This window comes from Triturus cristatus, chromosome 1_1 (assembly GCF_964204655.1).
Source record: "Triturus cristatus chromosome 1_1, aTriCri1.1, whole genome shotgun sequence".
NCBI classification, from domain to species: Eukaryota; Metazoa; Chordata; class Amphibia; order Caudata; family Salamandridae; genus Triturus; species Triturus cristatus.
The window spans coordinates 363,005,157-363,031,338 of record NC_140579.1 but is presented as its reverse complement, the minus strand read 5'-3'; the positions used below and the strand labels follow the sequence as shown (position 1 = coordinate 363,031,338).

General features: G+C 40.1%; 1 protein-coding gene across 1 annotated transcript in view; it reads right to left on the bottom strand.

Annotated features, from left to right (window-relative positions):
- GUCA1A (guanylate cyclase activator 1A) overlaps positions 1-26,182 on the bottom strand; it is a 242,968-nt gene that overhangs the window by 119,494 nt on the left and 97,292 nt on the right. The gene's annotated exons all lie outside the window — the stretch shown is intronic.

Genomic DNA, 26,182 nt, shown 5'->3' with positions numbered 1-26,182 from the left:
TAGTAGCTCTGTTCTGCCACAAAAATGCAAATTCATTTATGGATGTTAGCAGGGAACGTCCCCTTCCTCCACAGTGTACATATTAGGAATCTGTTACTACTAATACACCTGTCAACCAATGAACAAATGTCTTCCCCGCTACATTGAGGTCTCCTGCCAAGCAGGTTTTCTTACCCTTACAGTCAATGGTCACTTGTGATACCGCACTTGTTACAAAAAAAATGGAATGATGTTAGGCAAATATACACTATTCAGTGTTAACTCCTTACCGAAATGTTCCGTCACTTTGTCATTCGACAAAGATTATCTTTACAGAGAGTTTCTTATAGATCACAATACTGACCTCTGTGTTCTTGTTCTACGTGGCCTGCTCATGAAAAGAAGGAGGAAATCCATGCCCATAAAAGAGCGACCATGTACAGGTGCATGTTTACTACTGGTGGGAATGAACAAACATTCCCAGTAGTACCCCAGTAGTATGCCGGGAAAGCTATATTCTCTTCTACAATCTCCTCTTCTTGGCGATGCCAACATGTGACGATTAAATAGTGTTTTTTTCTTGCTCAGATTCACCATACTGTGAAGAAGTATTTTACAAGAGATGTTCTTTCTTTAGTCAGCCAAACACCTGTGGAGGAAGCGTCAAGGCATCAATCTCCTCCGCCAGCTGATTGGCAAGAACCAATGTGGAAACATGATAAACAGTACATCAAACAACCACAAACAGAAAAAAGAAATGTCATATCAGCTCCATGCTTAGTAGATTCATCAAAAGAGAAAAGGGCGTTTGTGGTAGCATCTTCAGACATCGAGAGACTTTGGATATAGACATCCTATCCTAATTTAGATTTAAGCATTGACTATGATACTTCAGGCGCCAGGTGCTCAACATGCAAGTATTTTTCAATGTAACATGCTCAATTTGTGAGTTTGTTTAAAATAGCAAAAGTCAACCTTGCCTGCTTGAGATGCCAAATGCTTAAGATGCATGTGTGCTACCGCAGAATTCTATATAAACATATATTGAATATGTTCTTTACACTGTAACACCTCAAAGGGGGATTACTTTTTGATGGGAGTTAAATGACCATTTCATAAAATGTTATTTTTTATTCTGTTTGATACACAATATTCAATTAGGAATACGTGATTTTTTTAATATATATATATACACATATATATATGTAAAAATTCATATATTCATATATGTCTATATGTATATATATATATATTCACTGAAAAAACCATAGGTGTCATCAGTGATGTCATGAGTGATGTCACTGACCATGTCATGAGTGATGTAATATGTGACGTCATCAGCAGTGTATTGCGGGCGCGCGAGTTATAGTTAGCTGAACTAACTATAACGGGGGAATATCAATGGTTTTGTACGAGTGAAAAGTCCAGCTAACTATAACGCCCCTGAAACCTATGGTTTTTTCAGTGAATTTCTGAGGTTTTTTAAATGCTAATTCCTAACTATAACGTGCCTGAAACCTATGTTTTTTTCAGTGAATTTCAAAGGTTTTTTAAATGCTAATTTCTAACTATGCCTACAGAGATAGGACGTGTGAAGAAAGAAGAAAAAACGCACAGAAAGAAAAAAAAGCAATGCAGAAAGAAGCAACAGAAGTCCTCAAAGACGAAGAAAAGTGCAGGAAGAAGGATAACGTGCAGAAAGAACAAACAGAAGAGCAGAAAGAAGCCTTGTTGCAAAATCATCCTCTACCCTCAACTTTTTCAGACGGATACTGGTGGTAACTGAGTCTGACTAACCAGTCCTAGGGCCAGTGCTATGTTAAAAGACACTCAGAATACAGTGAAAACACCTACATACACAAGGGAACACTATGCGTTGGGGTCCCCCTGTGATCAGCATGACCTCCTCTGTAAGCCCCTAGTATATAATAGGGCAGGGGATTAAAACTACCTCTTAAAACGCGCCACAGGGCGTGTTTGCACACGTCACCTCAGGCCCCGTCCCCTCACTTCCCCACTGTGTAAACACGCCCTGTGGCCGTTTTAAGTTGGGAGATTAAGTCCCCTTGAATCCTGAGGGTCCCTAGGGTCGAACTAGACCACTAGGTACCTCCAGTAAGCGCCACAGAGCTGCATTGCAGAGAGATGTAAAAAGGGGCACGGCCTAGACCACCTCTCTGCAACGCAGCAGAGTGGTGCTTACTGGAACCACCTGGTGGGCTAGTTGGCCCCCAGGGTCCCTCAGGATTGAAGGGGAATTATTTCCCCAACTTAAAACGTGCCACAGGGCTTGTTTGCACACGTTAACTCAGGCCCGTCCCCTCCCTTCACCACTGTGTAAACACGCCCTGTGGCCGTTTTTAGTGGGGAGATTAAGTTCATTTGAATCCTGAGGGTCCCTAGGGTCCAACTAGCCCACTAGGTACCTCCAGTATGCGCCACAGAGCTGCGTTGCAGAGAGGTGTAAAAAGTGGCACGGCCTGGACCACCTCTCTGCAACGCAGCTCAGTGGCGCTTACTGGAAGCACCTGGTGGGCTAGTTAGCCCCCAGGGGCCCTCAGGATTGAAGGGGAATTATTTCTTCAACTTAAAACGTGCCACAGGGCTTGTTTGCACACGTTAACTCAGGCCCGTCCCCTCCCTTCACCACTGTGTAAACACGCCCTGTGGCCATTTTTAGTTGGGAGATTAAGTTCATTTGAATCCTGAGGGTCCCTAGGGTCCAACTAGCCCACTAGGTACCTCCAGTATGTGCCACAGAGCTGCGTTGCAGAGAGGTGTAAAAAGTGGCACGGCCTGGACCACCTCTCTGCAACGCAGCTCAGTGGCGCTGACTGGAAGCACCTGGTGGGCTAGTTAGCCCCCAGGGGCCCTCAGGATTGAAGGGGAATTATTTCCCCAACTTAGAACGCGCCATAGGGCGTGTTTGCACACGTCACCTCAGGCCCCGTCCACTTCCTTCCCCACTGTGTAAACATGCCCTGTGGCCGTTTTTTAAGTTGGGAGATTAAGTCCCCTTGAATCCTGAGGATCCCTAGGGGCAAAATAGCCCACTAGGTACGTCCAGTAAGCGCCATTGCAGAGAGGTGTAAAAAGGGGCACGGCCTGCACCACCTCTCTGCAACGCAGAGCAGTGGCACTTACTGGAAGCACCTGGTGGGCTAGTTGGCCCCCAGGGTCCCTCAGGATTGAAAGGGAATTATTTCCCCAACTTAAAACGCGCCACTGGGCGTGTTTGCACACGTCACCTCAGGCCCCGTCCCCTCCCTTCACCACTATGTAAACGTGCCCTGTGGCAAATCTAAGTTGAGAGATTAAGTCCCCTTGAATCCTAAGGGTCCCTAGGGTCAAACTAGCCCACTAGGTACCTCCAGTAAGCGCCACAGAGCTGCGTTGCATAGAGGTGTAAAAAGGGGCGTGGCCTCAGAACACCTGTCTGCAACGCAGCTCCCTGGCGCACACTGGAGATACCTGTTGGGCTAGTTGGCCCTCAGGGACCCTCAGTATTGAAGGGGAATTAATTCCCCAACTTACAACTGGCCAGGGGGCGCGTTTGCAGAGTGCTGCAAGGAGGGGGCATGGCCTCCAGCGCGATGCCGTCTTTTATTTTTTTAAGAAGGAGGGCTGTGTGGCCCCCCTTCTTTTTCTAATTTACTGGCCCTGGGGACCCCATTCCCCAAGGCCTGCACCCTAATTTTTTTTGTTGAAAAAAATTAATTTGGCCCTCCCAAGGTCTTAATCGGCCCCGGGGACTCCAACCCCCGGGTCATGGCCTTTTTTTAATTTAAATTCTTTAGGAGGGGGCTGCGTTGCCCCCCTCCTCATGCCACTTATGGCTCCGGGGACCCCATCCTCCGGGGCCGGCCTTTGTTTTTTATTATTTTAAAAATATATATATTTATAGAAACACCTAGGACATGCTGGACAAACCGTATGTACCTATCTCCATGACGATTTGTGTGATATTCATTAAAAGGCGACTATGCATAGAATGAATACACATGGAATGTATTTACACCGCTAGTGAAGCTCTGACGTGTCTGACGCCCTACCGTGCCTTATCCCGGCGCCCCCGCTGGTGGGTACTCTCCAAGTAGACACCCTTGTCATTTATTTACACAAACATGGGTAGCTATTGACGGGCACATTTAATATACACGCACACCAAGCCATTCAAACGGGATTCGACAAAAATTCGACCAAATTATGCAAGAAACCCCCCTCACGGTTAATAAAAAACACATCCACCGCCGGATGTGTAATACTTTTTATTTTACTCTCTGGAAAGGAGACGAACCTCACTTGAGAGTCACAGCGTGCTCCTGGCTGAGCCCAATGCTCTGTTACACCCACCAGTGCCCGCCGATTGCCTCACACCTCTGTGTTGTATTCCACCAGCTAGTGCGTATGCTATGACACTCTCTAGCCCATGTGCACTGTAACACCACCCCGTGAATATGTCATGTCACACTTGCCTGCGCACGGGTTATATTGCCCCATCTAACGTGCCTTCCTCGATGTGTATGTTATAACGCACAGCGCTATGCCATACATATTACAATCTGGGATCCATATCTTTGTCACAGTGCATATGCAACGTTACACTCCCCAGCACATATTTTATATTACAACTTTAGAGACGAGTTATGTTACACAACACTGCCCTGTGCATATTACACTCCAAGGCACATATCGCATAGCACGCAGTAGTGCCTGTGCTATCTCACGCTCTCCAATGAATCTGTCATTGCGCACAATGTATTGCATATTATATTTCACGCCCCGGTTCATCTTATATCACACTTTTTGGTGCATAGTTTATACCATATACTACATCTAGTTTTCATTTTCAATCGTGCTCTCAGGACTATGTTCTATATAACACTGCGTCCACCTACCCTTTTCACGGGCATTACATTTTGCGATGGGGGTGGAGGGTCAGGGGGTGTTTCTGCCAAGTGAGCCCGGAGTCACAGTCACAAACGTCCTCTTCTTCCTGAATAAAAGTGAGATTATGCTGAATACTTGTTCATATTTTAAGTAGTTCGCACAGACACACATTTTAAAATCAATAAAGTTCCTAATACTCACCTTCTCTGAACAGTTAGCTTGCTGCCCCATCCACCTCTTCCCTATCCTCTGTTGTCTTAATCCAGGGACTAGCCTCCTCCCTCCTGCAATGCATGGTCTGATGTGTTGCCACTGCCCTCCATTTAGCATGATGTACCAGTCCACTCCTCCTGCCCTTCATTGCCCAATTCTATGGCCCATCATTGACCTCCTGCTTAGCCTCTGTGCTTAGCTTGCTGCCCCTATTCTCCTTCCCCCTGGCCTCTGATGTCTTTGTGCATGCCCCTGCTCCATCCTTTTTGCCCACTATGTTCCATGGACCTGCCACTCCTATCTACTCTGAGTGTTCTGTTGAGCTGCCACTCCCCTCCCACCTGCATAGCATTGTCAGATGACTGTATCCTGTCCCTGCCACCTCCACCCTGCATGTCCACATGCCATGCCCCTATCCCCTTCCTCCTGTCCTCCATGGTCCATTTTACTGCCACACCCTTCTGCCCTCCCTGATCTGTTGTGCTGCAACTGCTCCTCCTGCCTGCCCTGCGTGGTCTGTTGTGAGGCCCCTTCCCCCTGAACTCTCTTGTCTGTGCCCAGGTCCTGACCCTCCCTTCTATTCTCCATGGTCCTTTGTGCATGCCCCTGCACCCTCCTTCTTGCCCATCATAGCCATTGTGCTGCCACTAACCCTCCCGCTTGCCATGCATGGTCTTCTGTGCTGCCATGGCCCCTCCCACCGTCCCTGTGTGGTCAGCTAGCTGCCCCTGACCCCCTCCCACCTTCCCTCCATGGTCTGTGTGTATGCCACCATAGTCTCACTGTTGCTCTCCATGGTGTGTCTTGTTTCTAGTGCCCATCCTGCCTGACCTCCATGGTCATCTTGATGCTCCTGCCCTGCCACCTTGCCCCCAGCCCTCTGTTTCCATGTGCAGACCCCCTATTCCCTCCCTCCTGGCTTGTCTGTTCCATTGTAATGCCCCTGATCCGTCCCTCCTGCCCTTTATGCTCTGTTATGCTGCAGCTTTCTCTCCTGTCTGTCCATTATGGTCAGCTAGCTACCATTGCCTCTTTCCCATCTGTTCTCTGTTGTCCATGTGCATGGTCCTGTCCCCTCCCTATTGCTTTCTATGGATTGTTGTGCTGCACTCCCATCCCGCATGCGCTGTGTGGTGTATTGTGCTGCTGCAAACCCTGATGCTTGCCCTGTAAGGTCAGTTTGGTGCACCTCTCCATGTCCCTCCTGTCCTCTGTTATCCGAGTCCATGTCCCTACCTCAATTCCTCCTGCCTACCATGATTCAATGTACCATACTTGCGAACATTTTGAACTTGGTAAGAGGGAGATTTTGAAAAAAACTGGGGTATTGATTTTCCCCTTTGAGTTACATTGAAAAAGAGGAGATTGTAGACAGGAGACAGATCAAATAAAGCCCATTTGAGCTTAAAAACATTGGAAGTTTCCTGGCTGAAACGGGTCTGTTGGCATGTATGGTTGTACTACCACTGCCTCTTCCTTCTGCCCACAATGGTCTATTATATTGCCACAGCCTCTCTTGCCAGTCCTGTATTGTTGGTTTGTTGCCCCAGCCCCCCTTTCCACTGCCCTCCATAGTCTGTTGTGCTGCCACTGCCCTTCCTGCCTTCCCAGTGTGGTCAAATTGTTGCCTCTGCACTCTCCTACCTGCCTTCAATTTTCAGAGTCCGTGCCCCTGGCCTCTGCCTCTCAACAGTATCCCAATGAACAACTAGATTGCTAACATTCTATATTTATTACAAAAGAGTGGAACGCCTGACGTCATCTTGATGTAATCAAAACTGTAATACCTAGAGTATTTCCTTTAGAAATTACATATATGAGAGGGTCTTATTTGCATCAAAATTATGCTTAGTGCTCTAAAAAACTAAAATGAGGACATATTTTCTGAGTTTTCAAATAGCGACAAAGAACTTTTAAATTATTTGTAATCTTTATGTTTTTCTATCCAGTTGACCACTTGCTTAAATGTTGCACCTTGGCGAGAGGACGGGGTGTTACTTCCAGAGCTGCAGACTTTGCAACTGGGGAACCAGGTTGGAGTTTCTGCTTCAGCTCAACATTCTGTGATTGTGGTCAAATCACTTAATCTCCCCATGTCTACAACCAAAATGAATTTGATCTTGTGTGATGTAACCAATGCTCATGTAAAGCATTCCAATACCTGAAAAGTCTGCACTATATAAAACTGCAAATACACAAAAAAATAAGTATTTTGCACACTTCTGTCATTGGGCTACATGTGGGCTACATCTGGGTGATATTTGTGCTGCATTTAGGCTCTTTTGTGTCTGGTGGCCATCTTGGGAGATTTATTTCTTATGAAGTTTCCTAATTTCCTCATTTACTGCAGTCTCCTCAGTAGGAAATGCTTTCAGTTTTTTACTTTGATTCCATCAAGAAGGTATTCAGATATGTCACACATTTGCCATAAATTCTGAATGTTAGCACTCTAGTTGCTCATTAGATCGCTGTAGTAAAGCTACTGCTCACCACGGAAGTCTGCTGCTGGTATTAAAAGTGCATGTTTCAGTCTGCATATCAGAATTTTTTAATGAAATAGAAGAGGATTTGAGAAGTCACTCAAAATGTGCCCTACTTTTTCTTTCTTCAGCACTAATCATAATTTCTATGGCAAAATGAACCCCCTCATTGTGTTCCTTTTAAATTAAACTACTCACTCTCTACTACTCACTCGCTACTACTTTCTACTATTCACTCTCTACTACTCTCTCTCTACTACTCTCTTCTACTTTCTACTACTACTCTCTACTACTCACTCTCTACTACTCACTCTCTACTACTCTCTACTACTCACTCTACTGCTCTCTACTACTCTCTACCACTCACTCTCTACTACTCTACTACTCACTCTCTACTACTCTCTACCACTCTCTCTCTACTACTCTACTACTCTCTACTACTCTCTACTACTCACTCTCTACTACTCTACTATTCACTCTACTACTCTCTACTACTCACTCTCTACTACTCTACTACTTTCTACTACTCTCTACTACTCACTCTCTACTACTCACTCTCAACTACTCACTCTCAACTACTCCCTCTCTACTACTCTCTCTACTACTCACTCTCTACTACTCTCTACTACTCACTCTACTACTCTCTACTACTCTCTGCTACTCACTCTCTACTACTCTACTACTCACTCTCCACTACTCACTCCCTACTACTTGCTCTCTACTACTCTCTACTACTCACTCTCTACTACTCTACTACTCTCTACTACTCTCTCTGCTAATCACTCTCTACTACTCTCTACTACTCACTCTCTACTACTCACTCTCTACTACTCTACTACTCTACTACTCTCTCTACTACTCACTCTCTACTACTCACTCTCTACTACTCTCTCTCTACTACACACTCTCTACTACTTGCTCTCTACTACTCACTCTACTACTCACTCTACTACTCACTCTCTACTACTCCCTACTACTCACTCTACTACTCACTCTCTACTACTCTCTACTACTCACTCTCTACTACTCCACTACTCTCTACTAATCACTCTCTACTACTCACTCTGTACTACTCTCTACTACTCACTCTCTAATACTCTCTCTCTACTACTCTCTCTCTACTACTCTCTCTCTACTACTCTCTACTACTCACTCTCTACTACTCTCTACTACTCACTCTCTACTACTCTCTCTCTACTACTCTATACTACTCACTCTACTACTCATTCTCTACTACTCTACTACTCTCTACTACTCTCTCTGCTAATCACTCTCTACTACTCTCTACTACTCACTCTCTACTACTCACTCTCTACTACTCTATACTACTCACTCTACTACTCATTCTCTACTACTCTACTACTCTCTACTACTCTCTCTGCTAATCACTCTACTACTCACTCTCTACTACTTACTCTCTACTACTCTCTCTCTACTACACACTCTCTACTACTTGCTCTCTACTACACACTCTACTACTCACTCTACTACTCACTCTCTACTACTCCCTACTACTCACTCTACTACTCACTCTCTACTACTCTCTACTACTCACTCTCTACTACTCCACTACTCTCTACTAATCACTCTCTACTACTCACTCTGTACTACTCTCTACTACTCACTCTCTAATACTCTCTCTCTACTACTCTCTCTCTACTACTCTCTCTCTACTACTCTCTACTACTCACTCTCTACTACTCTCTACTTCTCACTCTCTACTACTCTCTCTCTACTACTCTATACTACTCACTCTACTACTCATTCTCTACTACTCTCTCTCTGCTACCCAGTCTCCACTACTCACTCTCTACTACTCACTCTCTAATACTCACTCTCTACTACTCTCTACTATTCACTCTCTACTACTCTCTACTACTCACTCTCTACTACTCACTCTACTACTCTCTCCTACTCACTCTCTGCTACTCTCTATACTACTCTCAACTACTCTCTCTCTACTCTCTACTCTCTATTACTTATCCTCTACTCTCTACCTCTCTACCTCTCTCTACCTCTCTCTCTACTACTCTCTACCTCTCTACCTCTACGTCTCTACCTCTACACCTCTACCTCTCTACCTCTCTCTACCTCTCTCTACACGCACACATATGCACATATATGCATATGCATTTATATATATGTATGTTTATTACCTACTGGCGGTCGCCAGTAGGTAGTTATAGTTAGGACCCCTTTTCCATAGGAAATCCGCAACATTCTATTTTGAATAACTTTGGCGCCGGTCGACGAATCCTCGCGAATTTCTCAAAATAGGTGGGGCGCTACGCTCCGCTCCTACCCTGAAAGTCTCGGGGGGATTCGTCAAGCGGGGGCTGAGAAAAAAGGGGGGTCCCAAAACGCGTTTTTCCCATGCATTTTTCCATAGGACCTTTAGACAGGGCTACAGCCCGAACGGCTGAACAGAATTACTAGAAATTTGGCAGAGAGGTAGTCCCTAGGTCAAGGAAGTGCCTTTTGTAGGTTTGGTGTAAATCTGTTCAGTAGGTCCTGAGAAAATAGCATTTAAATCAATATATATATCTGAGCCAGCTTACGGTACGCTTACCGTAAGCTTACCGTACGCGTACGGTGGCGTGCGCGAGCGCGATTCTGATTGGCTGTTAGATCTTAGTAAACATTCGAATCGGCCGAAACCAGGAAGCGGCGGCCGCCATTTTGTGTGTTTCACTCAGAAAAAAAAGAGTGAAAACAAGAAAAGGGGGCAAGGAGGAGAGTTACAGACCCCCTTACATTTGTGAGGGGGTCAAAGAAGGACAGAAAAGTACAAAGAAAACATTTATTGATTTTAAAAAAAATCACGGGGTACGCGTACGGTAAGCTTACGGTAAGCGTACGGAAGAAAAAAAAAATTAAAAAAGAAATGAAATGCAGATTTAAGAGTTTAGATATTAGGGGGCTCTAAAAAGAGCCGTTGTGTTTATGAAGTGATTTTTTAAGTGGTACCTACAAGTGAGTACCGATGCAGAGTCTAAGGTTCAAGAGGAAGACTCTGTTCCCTTCATCATTGAAGTGCACACCATCTCCTCTATAAATGTCTTGCATGTCATAACGCAAGTTGTTGTGGTAAATGGCACCCATACCATAGTCTCGGAGGAAAGCAGAAACAGATTTGTTGACGTGCTTTCTTGCTTTGTCAATCTGTGGACAGAAATGATTGGACCAGTTCCATTTTTGCCTTTGGCATATGTTAGAAAACACAAAGGCAGTTTTAGGGAAAAGTGAAAACAGTTGTGCAAAGGTGTCCTTCATAAGCATTTCCAGACCTACCCCAGTCAAAGTGCCTAGGTCATTGCCACCACAGTGCACTATTATGAGGTCAGGGTGTTGGATTTGCATGAAGGATTTCACCAATGGCATCAATTGGTGCCACTTTAACCCTCTCTGACCAATCCATTTAATGTCTACATTTGGCAAAGCAAGGTCTCTCACCATACCTGTTTTCTCTGCAAACTTTTCACTCCAGAAGACATAGCTGTGCCCTACAATCCACACTGTGAACATCTTCAAAGGAGAACTGGATGCACTCAGGAGGTGTCTTTCAGTAGAATGGCAATATGAAAAGAAAGACAGTTTGGAAATGGAGGCATACATATTTTTTTCAAAACAAAAAGAACTGATTGGCTGTTTCATACCATTCTAGAATAAAAACTAGGCTGTATGTGTAAATTAATAGAAGCATGTTTTGTATTGGTACAAAAAAATGTGTTACCAAAGAACAGTACTATGGATTTGCTGTTAGGTTTGAAAAGTCAAGCACTCTTGCTCTGTGGAATTGAAACATTGTGTGGCGAACTTCTGACCTAACTCCACACAGCAGTGTTCCATGAGCTGTTGCTATGGTAGCAGGCAGAAGTCAAGTTGGGGGAAGGGTACTAGGCAGAAGTCAAGTTGGGGGCAGGGTACTTTTGGTAAAGGGTTGGTTTTCAACCAATAGAAATGTGTGATGACATTTGAAAAAAAGGGGGAAGCACTGAGATTTGAAACTTACATGTATATGTGTGGAAAAATAGAGGGAAAGTTTGCCATTATCTGGTTCTGCTGAGAGGAGAGAGGTGTAGAGAACAGAGATCCTGGCTCTGATAATCTGCTGTTTGAGTGCCACATTTCTTTCACAACTAACTAATTTTAAAGGTGAGTTTAGAGTTTGAGAGGGGATGTATATGGTAAATTAAGAAATGAATAATAGAATTGGAATTCCTTTTGTAGAAGTTGTGTTTATTATTTTCTGTTTTGGGAGAAATTTAAATGTGAGGAACATGTAAAGTAATATGGACAATTTTTTCATGATAAATTAAGGTGTACTGGTAAAAATAAGGAATACTTTAAGTGTTTGAGGTTGCAGTCAGTAATGCAAATACATTCAGCATCACTAAGGCTGGTTGCCCTTGCTGGAGTGTAGGCAGTCACCGAGGATACACATGGTGGTGGTCTGAAAAAGCAGTTTGGACATGGGCTTTTTAAGAAAATCTAAAAAGTGGATTCATAATGTGTCAGTCTGTAAAAGTGATTTTCACTTGCCAAAAAAAAAGAGCAGTAAGTGTGCATTTAAATTGGCAAAGACATTTCGTTTTGTGACTAATGTGAAAACATGACTCTGTGTGCAAATAGGAATTACAGGCAGAGATTTATTGCGTATTGCTCTGGTGATTTCACAGTTGCATTAGATGGAAAGGGGGAGCGATTTTTTGGTGCAGAAGCAGACTCTTAGCACACACCCAGCTCCTGTCCATGTATAATCATGCACAGTATTTACAAGCGAGTGGGGTTTTCAGGTTTCAGTCTGTAATGCAAATACATTCAGCATCACTAAGGCTGGTTGCCCTTGCTGGAGTGTAGGCAGTCACCGAGGATACACATGGTGGTGGTCTGAAAAAGCAGTCTGGACATGTGCAATTTAAAAAAATCTGAAAAGTGGTTTCATAATGTGTCAGTCTGTAAAAGTGATTTTCACTTGCCAAAAAAAAAGAGCAGTAAGTGTGCTTTCAAATTGGCAAAGAAATTTCGTTTTGGGACTAATGTGAAAACATGACTCTGTGTGCAAATAGGAATTACAGGCAGAGATTTATTGCGTTTTGCTCTGGTGATTTCACAGTTGCATTAGTAGGAAAAAGGGGGAGCGATTTTTTGGGGGAAGAAGCAGACTCTTAGCACACACCCAGCTCCTGTCCATGTATAATCATGCACAGTATTTACAAGCGAGTGGGGTTTTCAGGTTTCAGTCTGTAATGCAAATACATTCAGCATCACTAAGGCTGGTTGCCCTTGCTGGAGTGTAGGCAGTCACCGAGGATACACATGGTGGTGGTCTGAAAAAGCAGTCTGGACATGTGCAATTTAAAAAAATCTGAAAAGTGGTTTCATAATGTGTCAGTCTGTAAAAGTGATTTTCACTTGCCAAAAAAATAGAGCAGTAAGTGTGCATTCAAATTGGCAAAGAAATTTCGTTTTGGGACTAATGTGAAAACATGACTCTGTGTGCAAATAGGAATTACAGGCAGAGATTTATTGCGTTTTGTTCTGGTGATTTCACAGTTGCATTAGTAGGAAAAAGGGGGAGCGATTTTTTGGGGGAAGAAGCAGACTCTTAGCACACACCCAGCTCCTGTCCATGTATAATCATGCACAGTATTTACAAGCGAGTGGGGTTTTCAGGTTTCAGTCTGTAATGCAAATACATTCAGCATCACTAAGGCTGGTTGCCCTTGCTGGAGTGTAGGCAGTCACCGAGGATACACATGGTGGTGGTCTGAAAAAGCAGTCTGGACATGTGCAATTTAAAAAAATCTGAAAAGTGGTTTCATAATGTGTCAGTCTGTAAAAGTGATTTTCACTTGCCAAAAAAAAAGAGCAGTAAGTGTGCATTCAAATTGGCAAAGAAATTTCGTTTTGGGACTAATGTGAAAACATGACTCTGTGTGCAAATAGGAATTACAGGCAGAGATTTATTGCGTTTTGCTCTGGTGATTTCACAGTTGCATTAGTAGGAAAAAGGGGGAGCGATTTTTTGGGGGAAGAAGCAGACTCTTAGCACACACCCAGCTGCTTACCATGTGGAATCATGCACAGTATTTAGAAGCGAGTGGGGTTTTGAGGTTTCAGTCTGTAATGCAAATACATTCAGCATCACTAAGGCTGGTTGCCCTTGCTGGAGTGTAGGCAGTCACCGAGGATACACATGGTGGTGGTCTGAAAAAGCAGTCTGGACATGGGCTTTTTTAAAAAAATCTGAAAAGTGGTTTCATAATGTGTCAGTCTGTAAAAGTGATTTTCACTTGCCAAAAAAAAAGAGCAGTAAGTGTGCATTCAAATTGGCAAAGAAATTTCGTTTTGGGACTAATGTGAAAACATGACTCTGAGTGCAAATAGGAATTACAGGCAGAGATTTATTGCGTTTTGCTCTGGTGATTTCACAGTTGCATTAGTAGGAAAAAGGGGGAGCGATTTTTTGGGGGAAGAAGCAGACTCTTAGCACACACCCAGCTCCTGTCCATGTATAATCATGCACAGTATTTACAAGCGAGTGGGGTTTTCAGGTTTCAGTCTGTAATGCAAATACATTCAGCATCACTAAGGCTGGTTGCCCTTGCTGGAGTGTAGTCAGTCACCGAGGATACACATGGTGGTGGTCTGAAAAAGCAGTCTGGACATGTGCAATTTAAAAAAATCTGAAAAGTGGTTTCATAATGTGTCAGTCTGTAAAAGTGATTTTCACTTGCCAAAAAAAAAGAGCAGTAAGTGTGCATTCAAATTGGCAAAGAAATTTCGTTTTGGGACTAATGTGAAAACATGACTCTGTGTGCAAATAGGAATTACAGGCAGAGATTTATTGCGTTTTGCTCTGGTGATTTCACAGTTGCATTAGTAGGAAAAAGGGGGAGCGATTTTTTGGGGGAAGAAGCAGACTCTTAGCACACACCCAGCTCCTGTCCATGTATAATCATGCACAGTATTTACAAGCGAGTGGGGTTTTCAGGTTTCAGTCTGTAATGCAAATACATTCAGCATCACTAAGGCTGGTTGCCCTTGCTGGAGTGTAGGCAGTCACCGAGGATACACATGGTGGTGGTCTGAAAAAGCAGTCTGGACATGTGCAATTTAAAAAAATCTGAAAATTGGTTTCATAATGTGTCAGTCTGTAAAAGTGATTTTCACTTGCCAAAAAAAAAGAGCAGTAAGTGTGCATTCAAATTGGCAAAGAAATTTCGTTTTGGGACTAATGTGAAAACATGACTCTGTGTGCAAATAGGAATTACAGGCAGAGATTTATTGCGTTTTGTTCTGGTGATTTCACAGTTGCATTAGTAGGAAAAAGGGGGAGCGATTTTTTGGGGGAAGAAGCAGACTCTTAGCACACACCCAGCTCCTGTCCATGTATAATCATGCACAGTATTTACAAGCGAGTGGGGTTTTCAGGTTTCAGTCTGTAATGCAAATACATTCAGCATCACTAAGGCTGGTTGCCCTTGCTGGAGTGTAGGCAGTCACCGAGGATACACATGGTGGTGGTCTGAAAAAGCAGTCTGGACATGGGCTTTTTTAAAAAAATCTGAAAAGTGGTTTCATAATGTGTCAGTCTGTAAAAGTGATTTTCACTTGCCAAAAAAAAAGAGCAGTAAGTGTCCTTTCAAATTGGCAAAGAAATTTCGTTTTGGGACTAATGTGAAAACATGACTCTGTGTGCAAATAGGAATTACAGGCAGAGATTTATTGCGTTTTGTTCTGGTGATTTCACAGTTGCATTAGTAGGAAAAAGGGGGAGCGATTTTTTGGGGGAAGAAGCAGACTCTTAGCACACACCCAGCTCCTGTCCATGTATAATCATGCACAGTATTTACAAGCGAGTGGGGTTTTCAGGTTTCAGTCTGTAATGCAAATACATTCAGCATCACTAAGGCTGGTTGCCCTTGCTGGAGTGTAGGTAGTCACCGAGGATACACATGGTGGTGGTCTGAAAAAGCAGTCTGGACATGGGCTTTTTTAAAAAACTGAAAAGTGGTTTCATAATGTGTCAGTCTGTAAAAGTGATTTTAACTTGCCAAAAAAAAGAGCAGTAAGTGTGCATTCAAATTGGCAAAGAAATTACGTTTTGTGACTATTGTGAAAAGAAATGTAGTAATATATTTAAATAAAATAAAGGATTTTTTTTTTAGTTTTTTTCAGGTATTGCTGAAGAGCAGTGGACAAAATTTAAGATGCCTACAAAATCCAGAGTTCAAAAAACGCACAAAAAAAACCTATATTTGAAGACAACTAGAGGACCAAAGTTAGTAGAAGATGCTCAAGTTGGGAAAAAGAAAAAATCTTCTGGTAAGCAGAAAAAACAATTTCTAAAAAATATATTCAAAAGAATGAAAAATGTACAAAATGTCTGTACTCGAAAGGATGTTTTGAACAAAAAAGGAGAGGAAAAAATTGACAATTTAGTTAATGCAAATATACCTTCAGCAACTGAAAAGGTTTATATAAATAGAAAAACAGCGTTTAAAGAGATACGTAGAAAAATGTTTCAGAGAAGAGTTATGTCCAATTTGATGAAGGATGTGAAGAAATATAAGAAAAAGACAAAGTTTTATAAAAGAAAAAAAGAAATAGAAGCCATTGCAGCAAAGGCATTAGAATTAAAAAGGAAACTATTCATTTTAATTTTGAATAGGATGCGTACATTAGACAAAATGGTTAATGTACTGAAATCACATAGCAAAAGGAAAAGAGTAGTGAACAGAACAAACTTTTGTAAAGTGTTTTTAGGAAAGTGGATGCATAGTTCAAGTAGTGAACCTTTTTTTAATGAAGAGAGCTATTTTCAAAGTAATAGTTTGCTGCATGTAGTTGACACCAGAGGTCGTTCTGACGAAGTAAAAAATGGTTGCATAATGGAGAAGGAGATAATGGTTCCAAGAGATGAGGTACAAGTGATGGCAGATGAGGCTATGGGGAGACGTCCTAAAGCCCCAGTGTACACTTGGAATTGTAGTAGTATTTGCACTGTGCGTCAGGAATCTATTGACAAATTTCGAGAGTTTCTAAGAGAATATAGTAAAAAAAGTATAAAACAGAAGATTAAGGTGCTTCAAAGTCTGGATCCATGCAGAGTGAGAGAGAATACTGGTTTGCAGGGTCATTCTCTGGCTTGTCTATCTAGAAAAGTGTGCAATAGTGTTTTCCATCATTTTAGGATGCTGGCTGTTCATCATACTGAAATGAGAAAGTTTGTGAGACGGTTGTATTTTGCCAAAAGTCCAGCAATAAAGTTAAATGAATTGAATAGGGCTCTGTTCCGAGGAACGGTATCAGATGTAGAGAAGGTTGTTGATGAAATTCAGTTTTGTTACTTTGGTCCTGAACAAAACAGTGCAGAGAAGGACACAGTAAATGAGGAAGAAGTGGAAGAGAATGTAGAACCCTCTGTAAGTAACACATTTAATGATCATATAACAAAATTTGCAATAGTCTCTAATGAAAGACCAAATTTTACTTGTATTTGTTGCCGCAGAACTCATTATAGAAAACAAACTAGGAATGTTGATCTCTACAGAAAGAGTGAAAATGAAGATAATTATAAGTGGAAGGATTTTGCCACATATATATTTCTAGAAAATTGTTTTGATTTGGGTGAAGATCAGCGTATTTGTAAATACTGTTACAACAAGTTAGAGGAAAATAGAATGCCGACCAGAGCTGTACATAATAATTTAGAATTGGATGCTATTCCTGCTGAACTTTCTGAATTAAATACATATGAGTCTATACTCATTCAATGTGTTCATCCGTTCCAGACCATAGTACGTATGGAGCCCAAAACTGGTAAATTGCCTCCTTCTGATTTACTGAGAGGTTTAAAAGGAAGAGTGGTGTATTTGCCCTTGGATTTGAAAAAAAATATGGAAACTATTGATGCGGATACTTTGGAAACTGAACCATTAATTATTCTGGTTAATGGTGTACCTACAAAGAATAAGAAGATTTGGCAGGAGCTGGTAGATGTGCGGAAAGTACAAAGAGCAAATTTGTATTTGAAAAGGAATAACAAATGGTATGAATCAATTTATATAGAAGAAGAAGAAGAAGAAGATTTACAAGAAGACACAGAAACACCAACTGGACAAATTGAAAAAGTGGACAAGTCAAAGGAAGAAGAAATTTATGAACATTTTAGCATACATCCTCTTCATTCAAAAGAAGTTATGGGAGATAACATTGATCTCTTTCAGATGAAGAAAGCAAAAGGAACTCCCTTGAGTGTATGGGAGGAGAGCTTGGAAGCTCGATGTTTTCCCCAGCTGTTTCCTAAAGGAAAAGGAGGACGATACGATGAACGTCCAGAACAGATTCCAGCTTCTGAGTATCGGACTACAAGACTATATGCTGAAGATCCCAGATTTCGACAAAGTATTCCTTATTTGTTCCATCTTTTATTTGAAAGCGACTTGTCTGCACTGTCTTATGCAGTAAATCACATTTTAAAAAGTGGAGTACATTTACAAAATGTGTCTGCTAAGGATTTTATGGAGAAAGTGCAGCACCGAGATGATCATTTGGAAACACAACTGATCAATCTGATGGCTTGTCAGCGTGGGACAAATGAATATTGGTACCGACGCCATGGTGAACTAAAATGCATGTTACGGAATTTAGGAACACCAACATGGTTCGTTACCCTAAGCTGTGCGGAGTACGCTTGGGATGATTTACTGGATTTTCTACGAGAGGCAAATTCAAACATTAAAAACATTGAATACAAGACAGCAGGAGAACTGTGCTCATTGGATCCGGTTAATGTTTGCAGATATTTCAATCATAGATTTGAGGCTATGATGTCTTTCATCTGCAATAAAAAAAATCCACCTCTTGGAGAAGTAGTAGATTTCTTTTGGAGAAAAGAGAACCAGGCAAGAGGTGCTCCTCATATTCATATGCTGTTGTGGATCAAGGATGCCCCAAAGTTTGGAACAGATACTGATGAAGCAGTGTTATCTTTCATTGAAGAATATGCAACATGTGCTATACCAAAAAGCACAGAAGAGAAAAAGTTAAAGGAGCAAGTTTTACGTTTCCAAAGTCATCGGTGTGGAAAATACTGTCGACGGAAATACAAGAGCAAAGATAAATACTACACTAAATGTCGATTTGGATTTCCTAGACCTGTTCTTTCAAATGGAAGAGTCAACAGTTTTATGTCAGCTGTGAGACATACTATCACAAGGAAATCACCTAAGAATACCTACAACCTAAAAAGAAAAGAAGAATCCAAAAATATAAATGACTACAACCCAGTCATTTTATCCATGTGGAACGCTAACATGGATATACAGTATGTAGCTGACAATTCCATTGCTGTTGCTCGATATGTAACGTCTTACATTACGAAATCAGAAAAAACAGAATTGAAGGAAATGTGGGAAGAGATTTCTCACGAGAAGACTGTCAGTAAGAAGCTGTACAGTTTCAGTTTGAAGATGTTATCGCATCGAGAAATTGGATCCTACGAATGTTCAGATAGGTTATCTTCTGCAAGTCTCTACTCGAAGTCAAGAAGAATAATTTGGGCAAGTTTAGGCCTTGCAGCAATGAGAAATCGGGTACTGAAATCTGTTGGAGAAATTGAATATTTGGCCGAGAATGACCCAGAAAGTACAGATATTTTGAAATCAAACATGTTGGACACATATTATCCCAAGAGAAGTCAACATCTGGAGAACATGTGTCTCTATGAAGTGCTGCAGAACTACATTTATTCACGGAAAGCCGCAGAAGACATCAACAATGGAAAATATAAAGTCGTTGGTGAGGAAGGATGTTTGGTGAAGCAAACAAAAGGAAGTTTGATAAATCACAGGAAGCTGAGTTGCGACACTACTGACAAGAAGGAATTTTACTACTTGGCTCTTTTACAGTTGTTTAAACCATGGCGTACAGAGGATGAACTACTGGGAGAATTTCAAAGCTATGAAGATTCTTTTAATGCTTGCAAAGACAGCATACAATGCAGTACATTCTCAAGTTATCTGCAAATGTTAAATGAAGAAATTGAACAGGAAACTACAATTGCAGCAGAAATAGCTAGAGACAGTTCTCAGGACAGCCAAAGTTCAGGAACACTCAGTCAAGATCCCCTAGGACAACCAATCGTTGAAAATGAAGCATCAATAGCCATGAATGAAGTGGAAACGGCTATGAATCAAGCTCAAGAAGAATTTATAGACTTAGAAAATTTGGAAAGACAACTGAATCAAGAGCAGCAACAAATTTATGAAGAGATCAGAAACAAAATTGAACACGGATTTCTACATGAAAAAAAAGAGTGCTCATGCACATCATTTCATCCAATCAGGATGTATGTAAGCGGACAAGCTGGAACTGGAAAAAGTTTCCTTATAAAAGTCATCAGAAGCTACCTACAGCAAAAAACAGATTCTACTTTGTCTTGTGTGGTTACTGCTCCAACTGGGTTAGCAGCATATAACATAAAAGGAATCACTTTACATCGTTTGCTAATGTTACCAGTGGAGCATGAGAACAAAATACAATACAACAAGCTAACTGGAGAAGCATCCTTGGAAGTTTCAAGAGTATTGAAGAAGATGCAAGTTCTCATTATTGATGAGGTGAGCATGGTATCAAACTTAATGCTTGCCTTTGTGCATTTAAGAATGCAGCAAATTTTGAAGACAGACTATGACATGTTATTTGGTGGAAAACACGTCATAGTTTTTGGAGATCTTTTGCAACTTACTCCAGTTAAAGGACAACCAGTGTTTAGTACTGTCACACATGAAGACACGAAGAAGTCATTGGGAAGCATCGGAAATACAAATATTTGGTCCTTCTTTGAGTACAAGGAACTTACTACTAATATGAGGCAAGCAAGCGATGAAGAATATGGAAGTATTCTGAAAGATATCAGAATTGGACTACTCACAGAAGTTGGCAAAAAAGCATTACAGAGTCGGCTGCTACATAATTTATTTCCAAAGGAAGAAATAGTTGCAGAGAAGATATACAAGAACATTGCAGAAAACAAAAGTGTCATCTGCTTAATGCCAACTCTACGTGAATGCTCAATATTTAATGAGGAGCTTTTGAAATTGGAAAAGGAAGAGATCAGGAAATTGGAAGCAGTGGACAAAATTGAGGATGGAAGAATTACTGTCACAGTAACAGGCAAACTGAAAAATAAATTGGACTCACTAGAGAAGAACATCTCCAAAACAGCTGGATTAGAAAAAAATCTATATGTTTGCATGAACTGTAGAGTATTTTTAAGAAGAAATTTGGATGTTGAAAAAGGTTTAGTTAATGGAGCTATGGGAAGAGTTGTGGGTTTTATTAATATCAGAAAAAAGATGGAATTGAATGTTTAAAAATAAAATTTGATCAGATAGAAGAAGTTAAAGATATTTGTCGTTGTACAGTTCGTTTCATGCTTGTGAAAGACTTATATGTACGTAGGAAGCAGTTTCCGTTTTCTCTAGCATATGCTGTAACTATTCACAAGTCTCAAGGATTGACTGTAGATTGTGCATTTGTGAACATTGGTTCAACTGTGTTCAAAGAAGGTATGGCATATGTTGCTTTGTCACGAGTGAAAACATTATCAGGTTTATTCATGATAGACTTTGATGATTCAAAAGTTAGTGCTGATACAAACTGTGTAAAGGAGTATAATAGATTAAGAAGAAGCTATGCTCCTCATTTAGGTCAGTATCCTGTGTTGGAGAAACGTGTAGTTTCTCGTAAAAGAAAAAATGAGAATATCTGTAATGAAGATGTAGAGAAGAGGAAAAAAAAGAGGAGTGATGTAATTGCAAGCAAAAAGAAAAAGGAAAATGAAGAACAGGTTGTAGGATGTCATTTTGAAAATAGCTCTGGTGTCAACTGCTACGCAAATGTAGTGCTGAATGTTGCATTTTATCTGGAAAGTTTGCAAGAGCAGATAATAGTAAATCAGGGAAAAAGATTCTGTTCTGAGCTGAGTCTCCTTTTTCAAAAGCTGAGTAAAGATAAAACTCAAAGAGAAAGTGCTACTGAAATTAGAAAACTTTTAGATATATGTTCAGGACGAACACAATTTTCTCAAAATGTACAGCAAGATGCACAGGAATTCTTGATGTATTTTCTTCAGGTACTGGAAGAAGAAGGGGTTCCCATTGAAAATGTATTTTGTCTCTCTTATAAATGGGAACATAGTTGTGAAAACTGTTATAATATATGTGGCTCTAATGTTTATAATGAAAGGTTTATTTATTTGACATTGCCAGACAGTAAAACAGTCACTTTTGCAAAATTAGTTAAAGATGCTAATCATAGCATGAAATGCGGTGAGTGTAAATCTGACATGTTTTCAACATTAATTTTAAACGAATACGGACAGTATGTAATTTTAATGATGCAACGATGTAGAGCTGATGCTTCAAAATTGGATACTTTAATAAAGAAGTTTACAGGACAGCAATTATCAATTTCAGGAAAAACTTTTGTAACTGTTGCAATAATTTTCCATGATGGACCTACTGTTACTTCTGGACATTACACAGTTTATCTTAAATGTGAAAAAGGCTGGACACTGTGTAATGATTCCCAATTGATTTTCAAACAACGTTTGCCTTTTGATTTAGCAAATTCCTATCTAATCTTCCTGAAACCTAAATTTTAGAGAAACTTGGCAAGATCTGGACAAAATAATTTTACCATTTTACTGGATTACCATTGGAAATTTCTAAAAAAAAGATTTTTTAAATTATCATTTGGCCTAATGGAAAGATAACCAATTGTAATGCTGACTTTTTTAATTTTTAATGAAACTTTCAAAAACCAATAATTTAGAGATAATCGGTAACATCTGCACAATTTAAATTTTGGAATGTTATTGGAGTGCCATTGGAAATTTTTCAAAAATGATTTTAAAAATTACTATTTGGCCATGCGGAAAAGTAACCAATTCTATTGTGGACTTATTAAATTATTAAAAAAAAATTCTTGAACCAAAATGTTACAGAGAATCGGTGAGATCTGGACAAATTAAACTTTAGAATTTTATTGGATTACCGTTGGAAATTTAATCCAAAAAATTTTTTTAAATTACTATTTGGCCTAAAGGAAATGGAATCAGATGTATTGTGGAGTTATTTGAGATATAATATTGTGATTATACTTCTGAAACAAAAATATCAGACGGTATTTTAAAGAAATAAGTATTGTTTTTTGATGATATTTTTTTAGAATATTATGCATTTCTGTAATGTTAAGTTTAAGTGAGAAGAGATTCTGGGCTTTTTTAATACAATCTTTGAGATTGTTATTTTTTTTTTGCCCGCTGTTAAATGATGAATGCAATTGCTTTCACAATTTAAAGTGAAATGCAATATATTCTGAAAACAGCAAAAATAAGGCAAAAATATTTTTTTAAAAATATGTAAATACGAGTACTGTATTTTAAAATGTTTAAAAAATATTAATACTTTTTTCTTTTTTTTCAGATTGATATAGAAAATTTTCGAAAACTAGAACCATTTTTAAAGCAATTTTTTAAAAAAAAACCAAATGAATACATATTTTTGAGTGGGTATGGTAAGTCAATAATAATAATTGTAGTGTTTCAAAGTCCTTGTAATGTGATTATTGATTTTTAGTGTTTTTAAAAAAAAAAAAAAAAAAATTACGCGCACAGTTTTAAAAAAAAAAAAAAGTTTTTAAAAACATCTATAAAAAAAAGATGAAAGATAAGGTTGGCTCTTAAAAGAGCCGTTGTGTTCATGCAGGGAGAGAGGAAAGAAAGAATGGGAAAATTAGTCTCTGTGACAAGTGTGCTGATCTATTTTGAGGTCCACTAGGGAAACACTGGTCTCCCTATGACAAATTAGATCATGACAAGAGGCACATCGAATATCAACCCTCAGAAATCGAGGGTTAATTTCCAGAGGGCCAGCAAAAGGAGATGCTCCCCCCACAGATGAAGGGCTCACCTGACCTGCAGAAGAAGGAGTCATCCCTGCAGATGATGGTCCAGGCTGAGCTGCTGTGGATGTGCTTGGTTGACTTTCTGAAGGGTTACCTCCAAAAAGTCAAGCATGTGTCCTTCTGTGTACATCCCTGAGGTGCCTCATCATGGTATGATTCCCAAAGGAATACTTCCTGTCAGGATTACCTCTTGAAAGTACACGCTTACACAGCTTACAAGTTACTAAGGGTGCATTTACCTTTTGCTGGCCTTCAGGAAAAGTAAAATAATCCCATACATAAGAGGTCTTTTGTTTCCTCGCTCTCTGCCTCAAGGTAGTGCTGCTAGTGCTAGCCTCACTCTCAGAATGGCTCTGCTGGTCTGCCATCGTATCACAAAGACAACCCAGCTCCTTCTCCTAAGGGATCACAAGCAGAAATGAGGGGAATGGGTGTGGTGAAGGAGAGTTCTAGAACTGAAAGTAGTTTCAACCAATCAAAAGTTGTGTTTCATGATCACATGACCTACCGTACGCTTACGGTACGCTTACGGTACGCTTACGGCAAAAGTGCGCATGCGCGTAAAAAAGACACGCGCTTGCGCGCATGCGCATAACAGTCACTACCCGACACTTCCGCGTAACGTGCGCATGTAGAGTACACGCGTACGCGTCCCACGCGGAGTACGCGCGGCTACGCAAATTGCGTAACTATACGCAAACAGCGTAGAAAAATTACGGACATTGCGTAAACCGTACGCTTACCGTAAGCTTACGGTACGCGTACTAAAAAAAAAATTTTAAAAAAAGGAAAAAATGTATTGCTAATAAATTTTACCTTTTTATTTTATAAAATATTTTTAAAAAAACATATTATAGAATTTTAAAAATTTAACCACAGTCTTAAAAAAAGGATAGAAAATTTAAAAAAAAAATATGTAAAAAAAATAGAAAAAAATACATAACTTAGCATTTAAAAAACCGTACAAATTCACTGAAAAAACCATAGGTTTCACACACGTTATAGTTAGGAATTAGCATTTAAAAAACCTTAGAAATTCAATGAAAAAACCAAAGGTTTCACACACGTTATAGTTAGCTGGACATTTTACTCGTAAAAAACCATTGAAATTCCCCCGTTATAGTTAGTTAAGCTAACTATAACTCGCGCGCCCGCAATGCACTGCTGATGACGTCACATATTACATCACTCATGACATGGTCAGTGACATCACTCATGACATCACTGATGACATCTCAAATGACATCACTGATCACATCACTAATGACATCATCCTTGTGATAGAGTGGCAGACCTCCTCTCACCCTAATATAACCTTTGATACACACATTCATAAATAGAGACTAAACTTTTCAAAACAATGGACATACCAATACCAGTTACAACAACCTCTTCAGTAATTCTAAGATCCACATACACATCCACTCATTCACCAACAGTCCTATACAGTCACTCATACATGTACTCACTCATCATATGTACTCATACACCTATACATCCTGTTACACAATGCCACTCATCCGTAGAGTTACTCACACACATAGTCACTCATGCTAATAAAGATTCAAACATCCATTTACTTGCATATACAGTTATACACACACCACCACACTTACTTCTACAAAAACTTACACATACTTAGTCTTTTAAACAATCACTTATAGAAACACATACTTATTCATACAGGAACTCTTTCAATCTCTCACTCTCACATATACTAACTTATATACACCAATAGTCACATATACTAGTTTAAAACATATGTTGTTACTCATAAAAACACTGTAGAGACAGTCATTCACTCACTAACACACCCATACACACACTCATCCACCCATGCAGTCCTGCACACATACTATCTTCAACACATACAAACAGTAAGTCACTCATTCATGCACCTATGCACTACGTAATACCCCCCATCGAACCATACAGACATCAGACACTTATACTGATACCCAAAAAACCAACTAATAACCTATATAAACACTCATGTAGCTGCTCACCAACCCATGCAGCCACTTATACACAAAGTGAAAGACTGATACATATATATACATATTTAAACATTACTCACTAAGCCATGTATTCACTATGATACACCTAATCAGTCAGTTACACAATCAATTTTTCAAAAACAAATCATCCATTTAGACACTTATATACCCATTTATTCTTCCATCGACCTTGAGATATACATATATAAAACATATTTAATTTTCAGAAAAACACACATTCACGGGATGATGTCATTAGTGATGTCATCAGTGATGTCATTTGAGATGTCATCAGTGATGTCATGAGTGATGTCACTGACCATGTCATGAGTGATGTAATATGTGACGTCATCAGCAGTGCATTGCGGGCGCGCGAGTTATAGATAGCTTAACTAACTATAACGGGGGAATTTCAATGGTTTTTTACGAGTAAAATGTCCAGCTAACTATAACGTGTGTGAAACCTTTGGTTTTTTCGTTGAATATATATATATACATACATATATAGACATATATATAATCAGCATAACTATATAAATACAAATATAAATGCATGCATACATATACATATATGCATGTTATGTACATGAGATTTTGAAAAACACTAATAAAAGCAAAGCTAACTTAATTACAAACAGAATT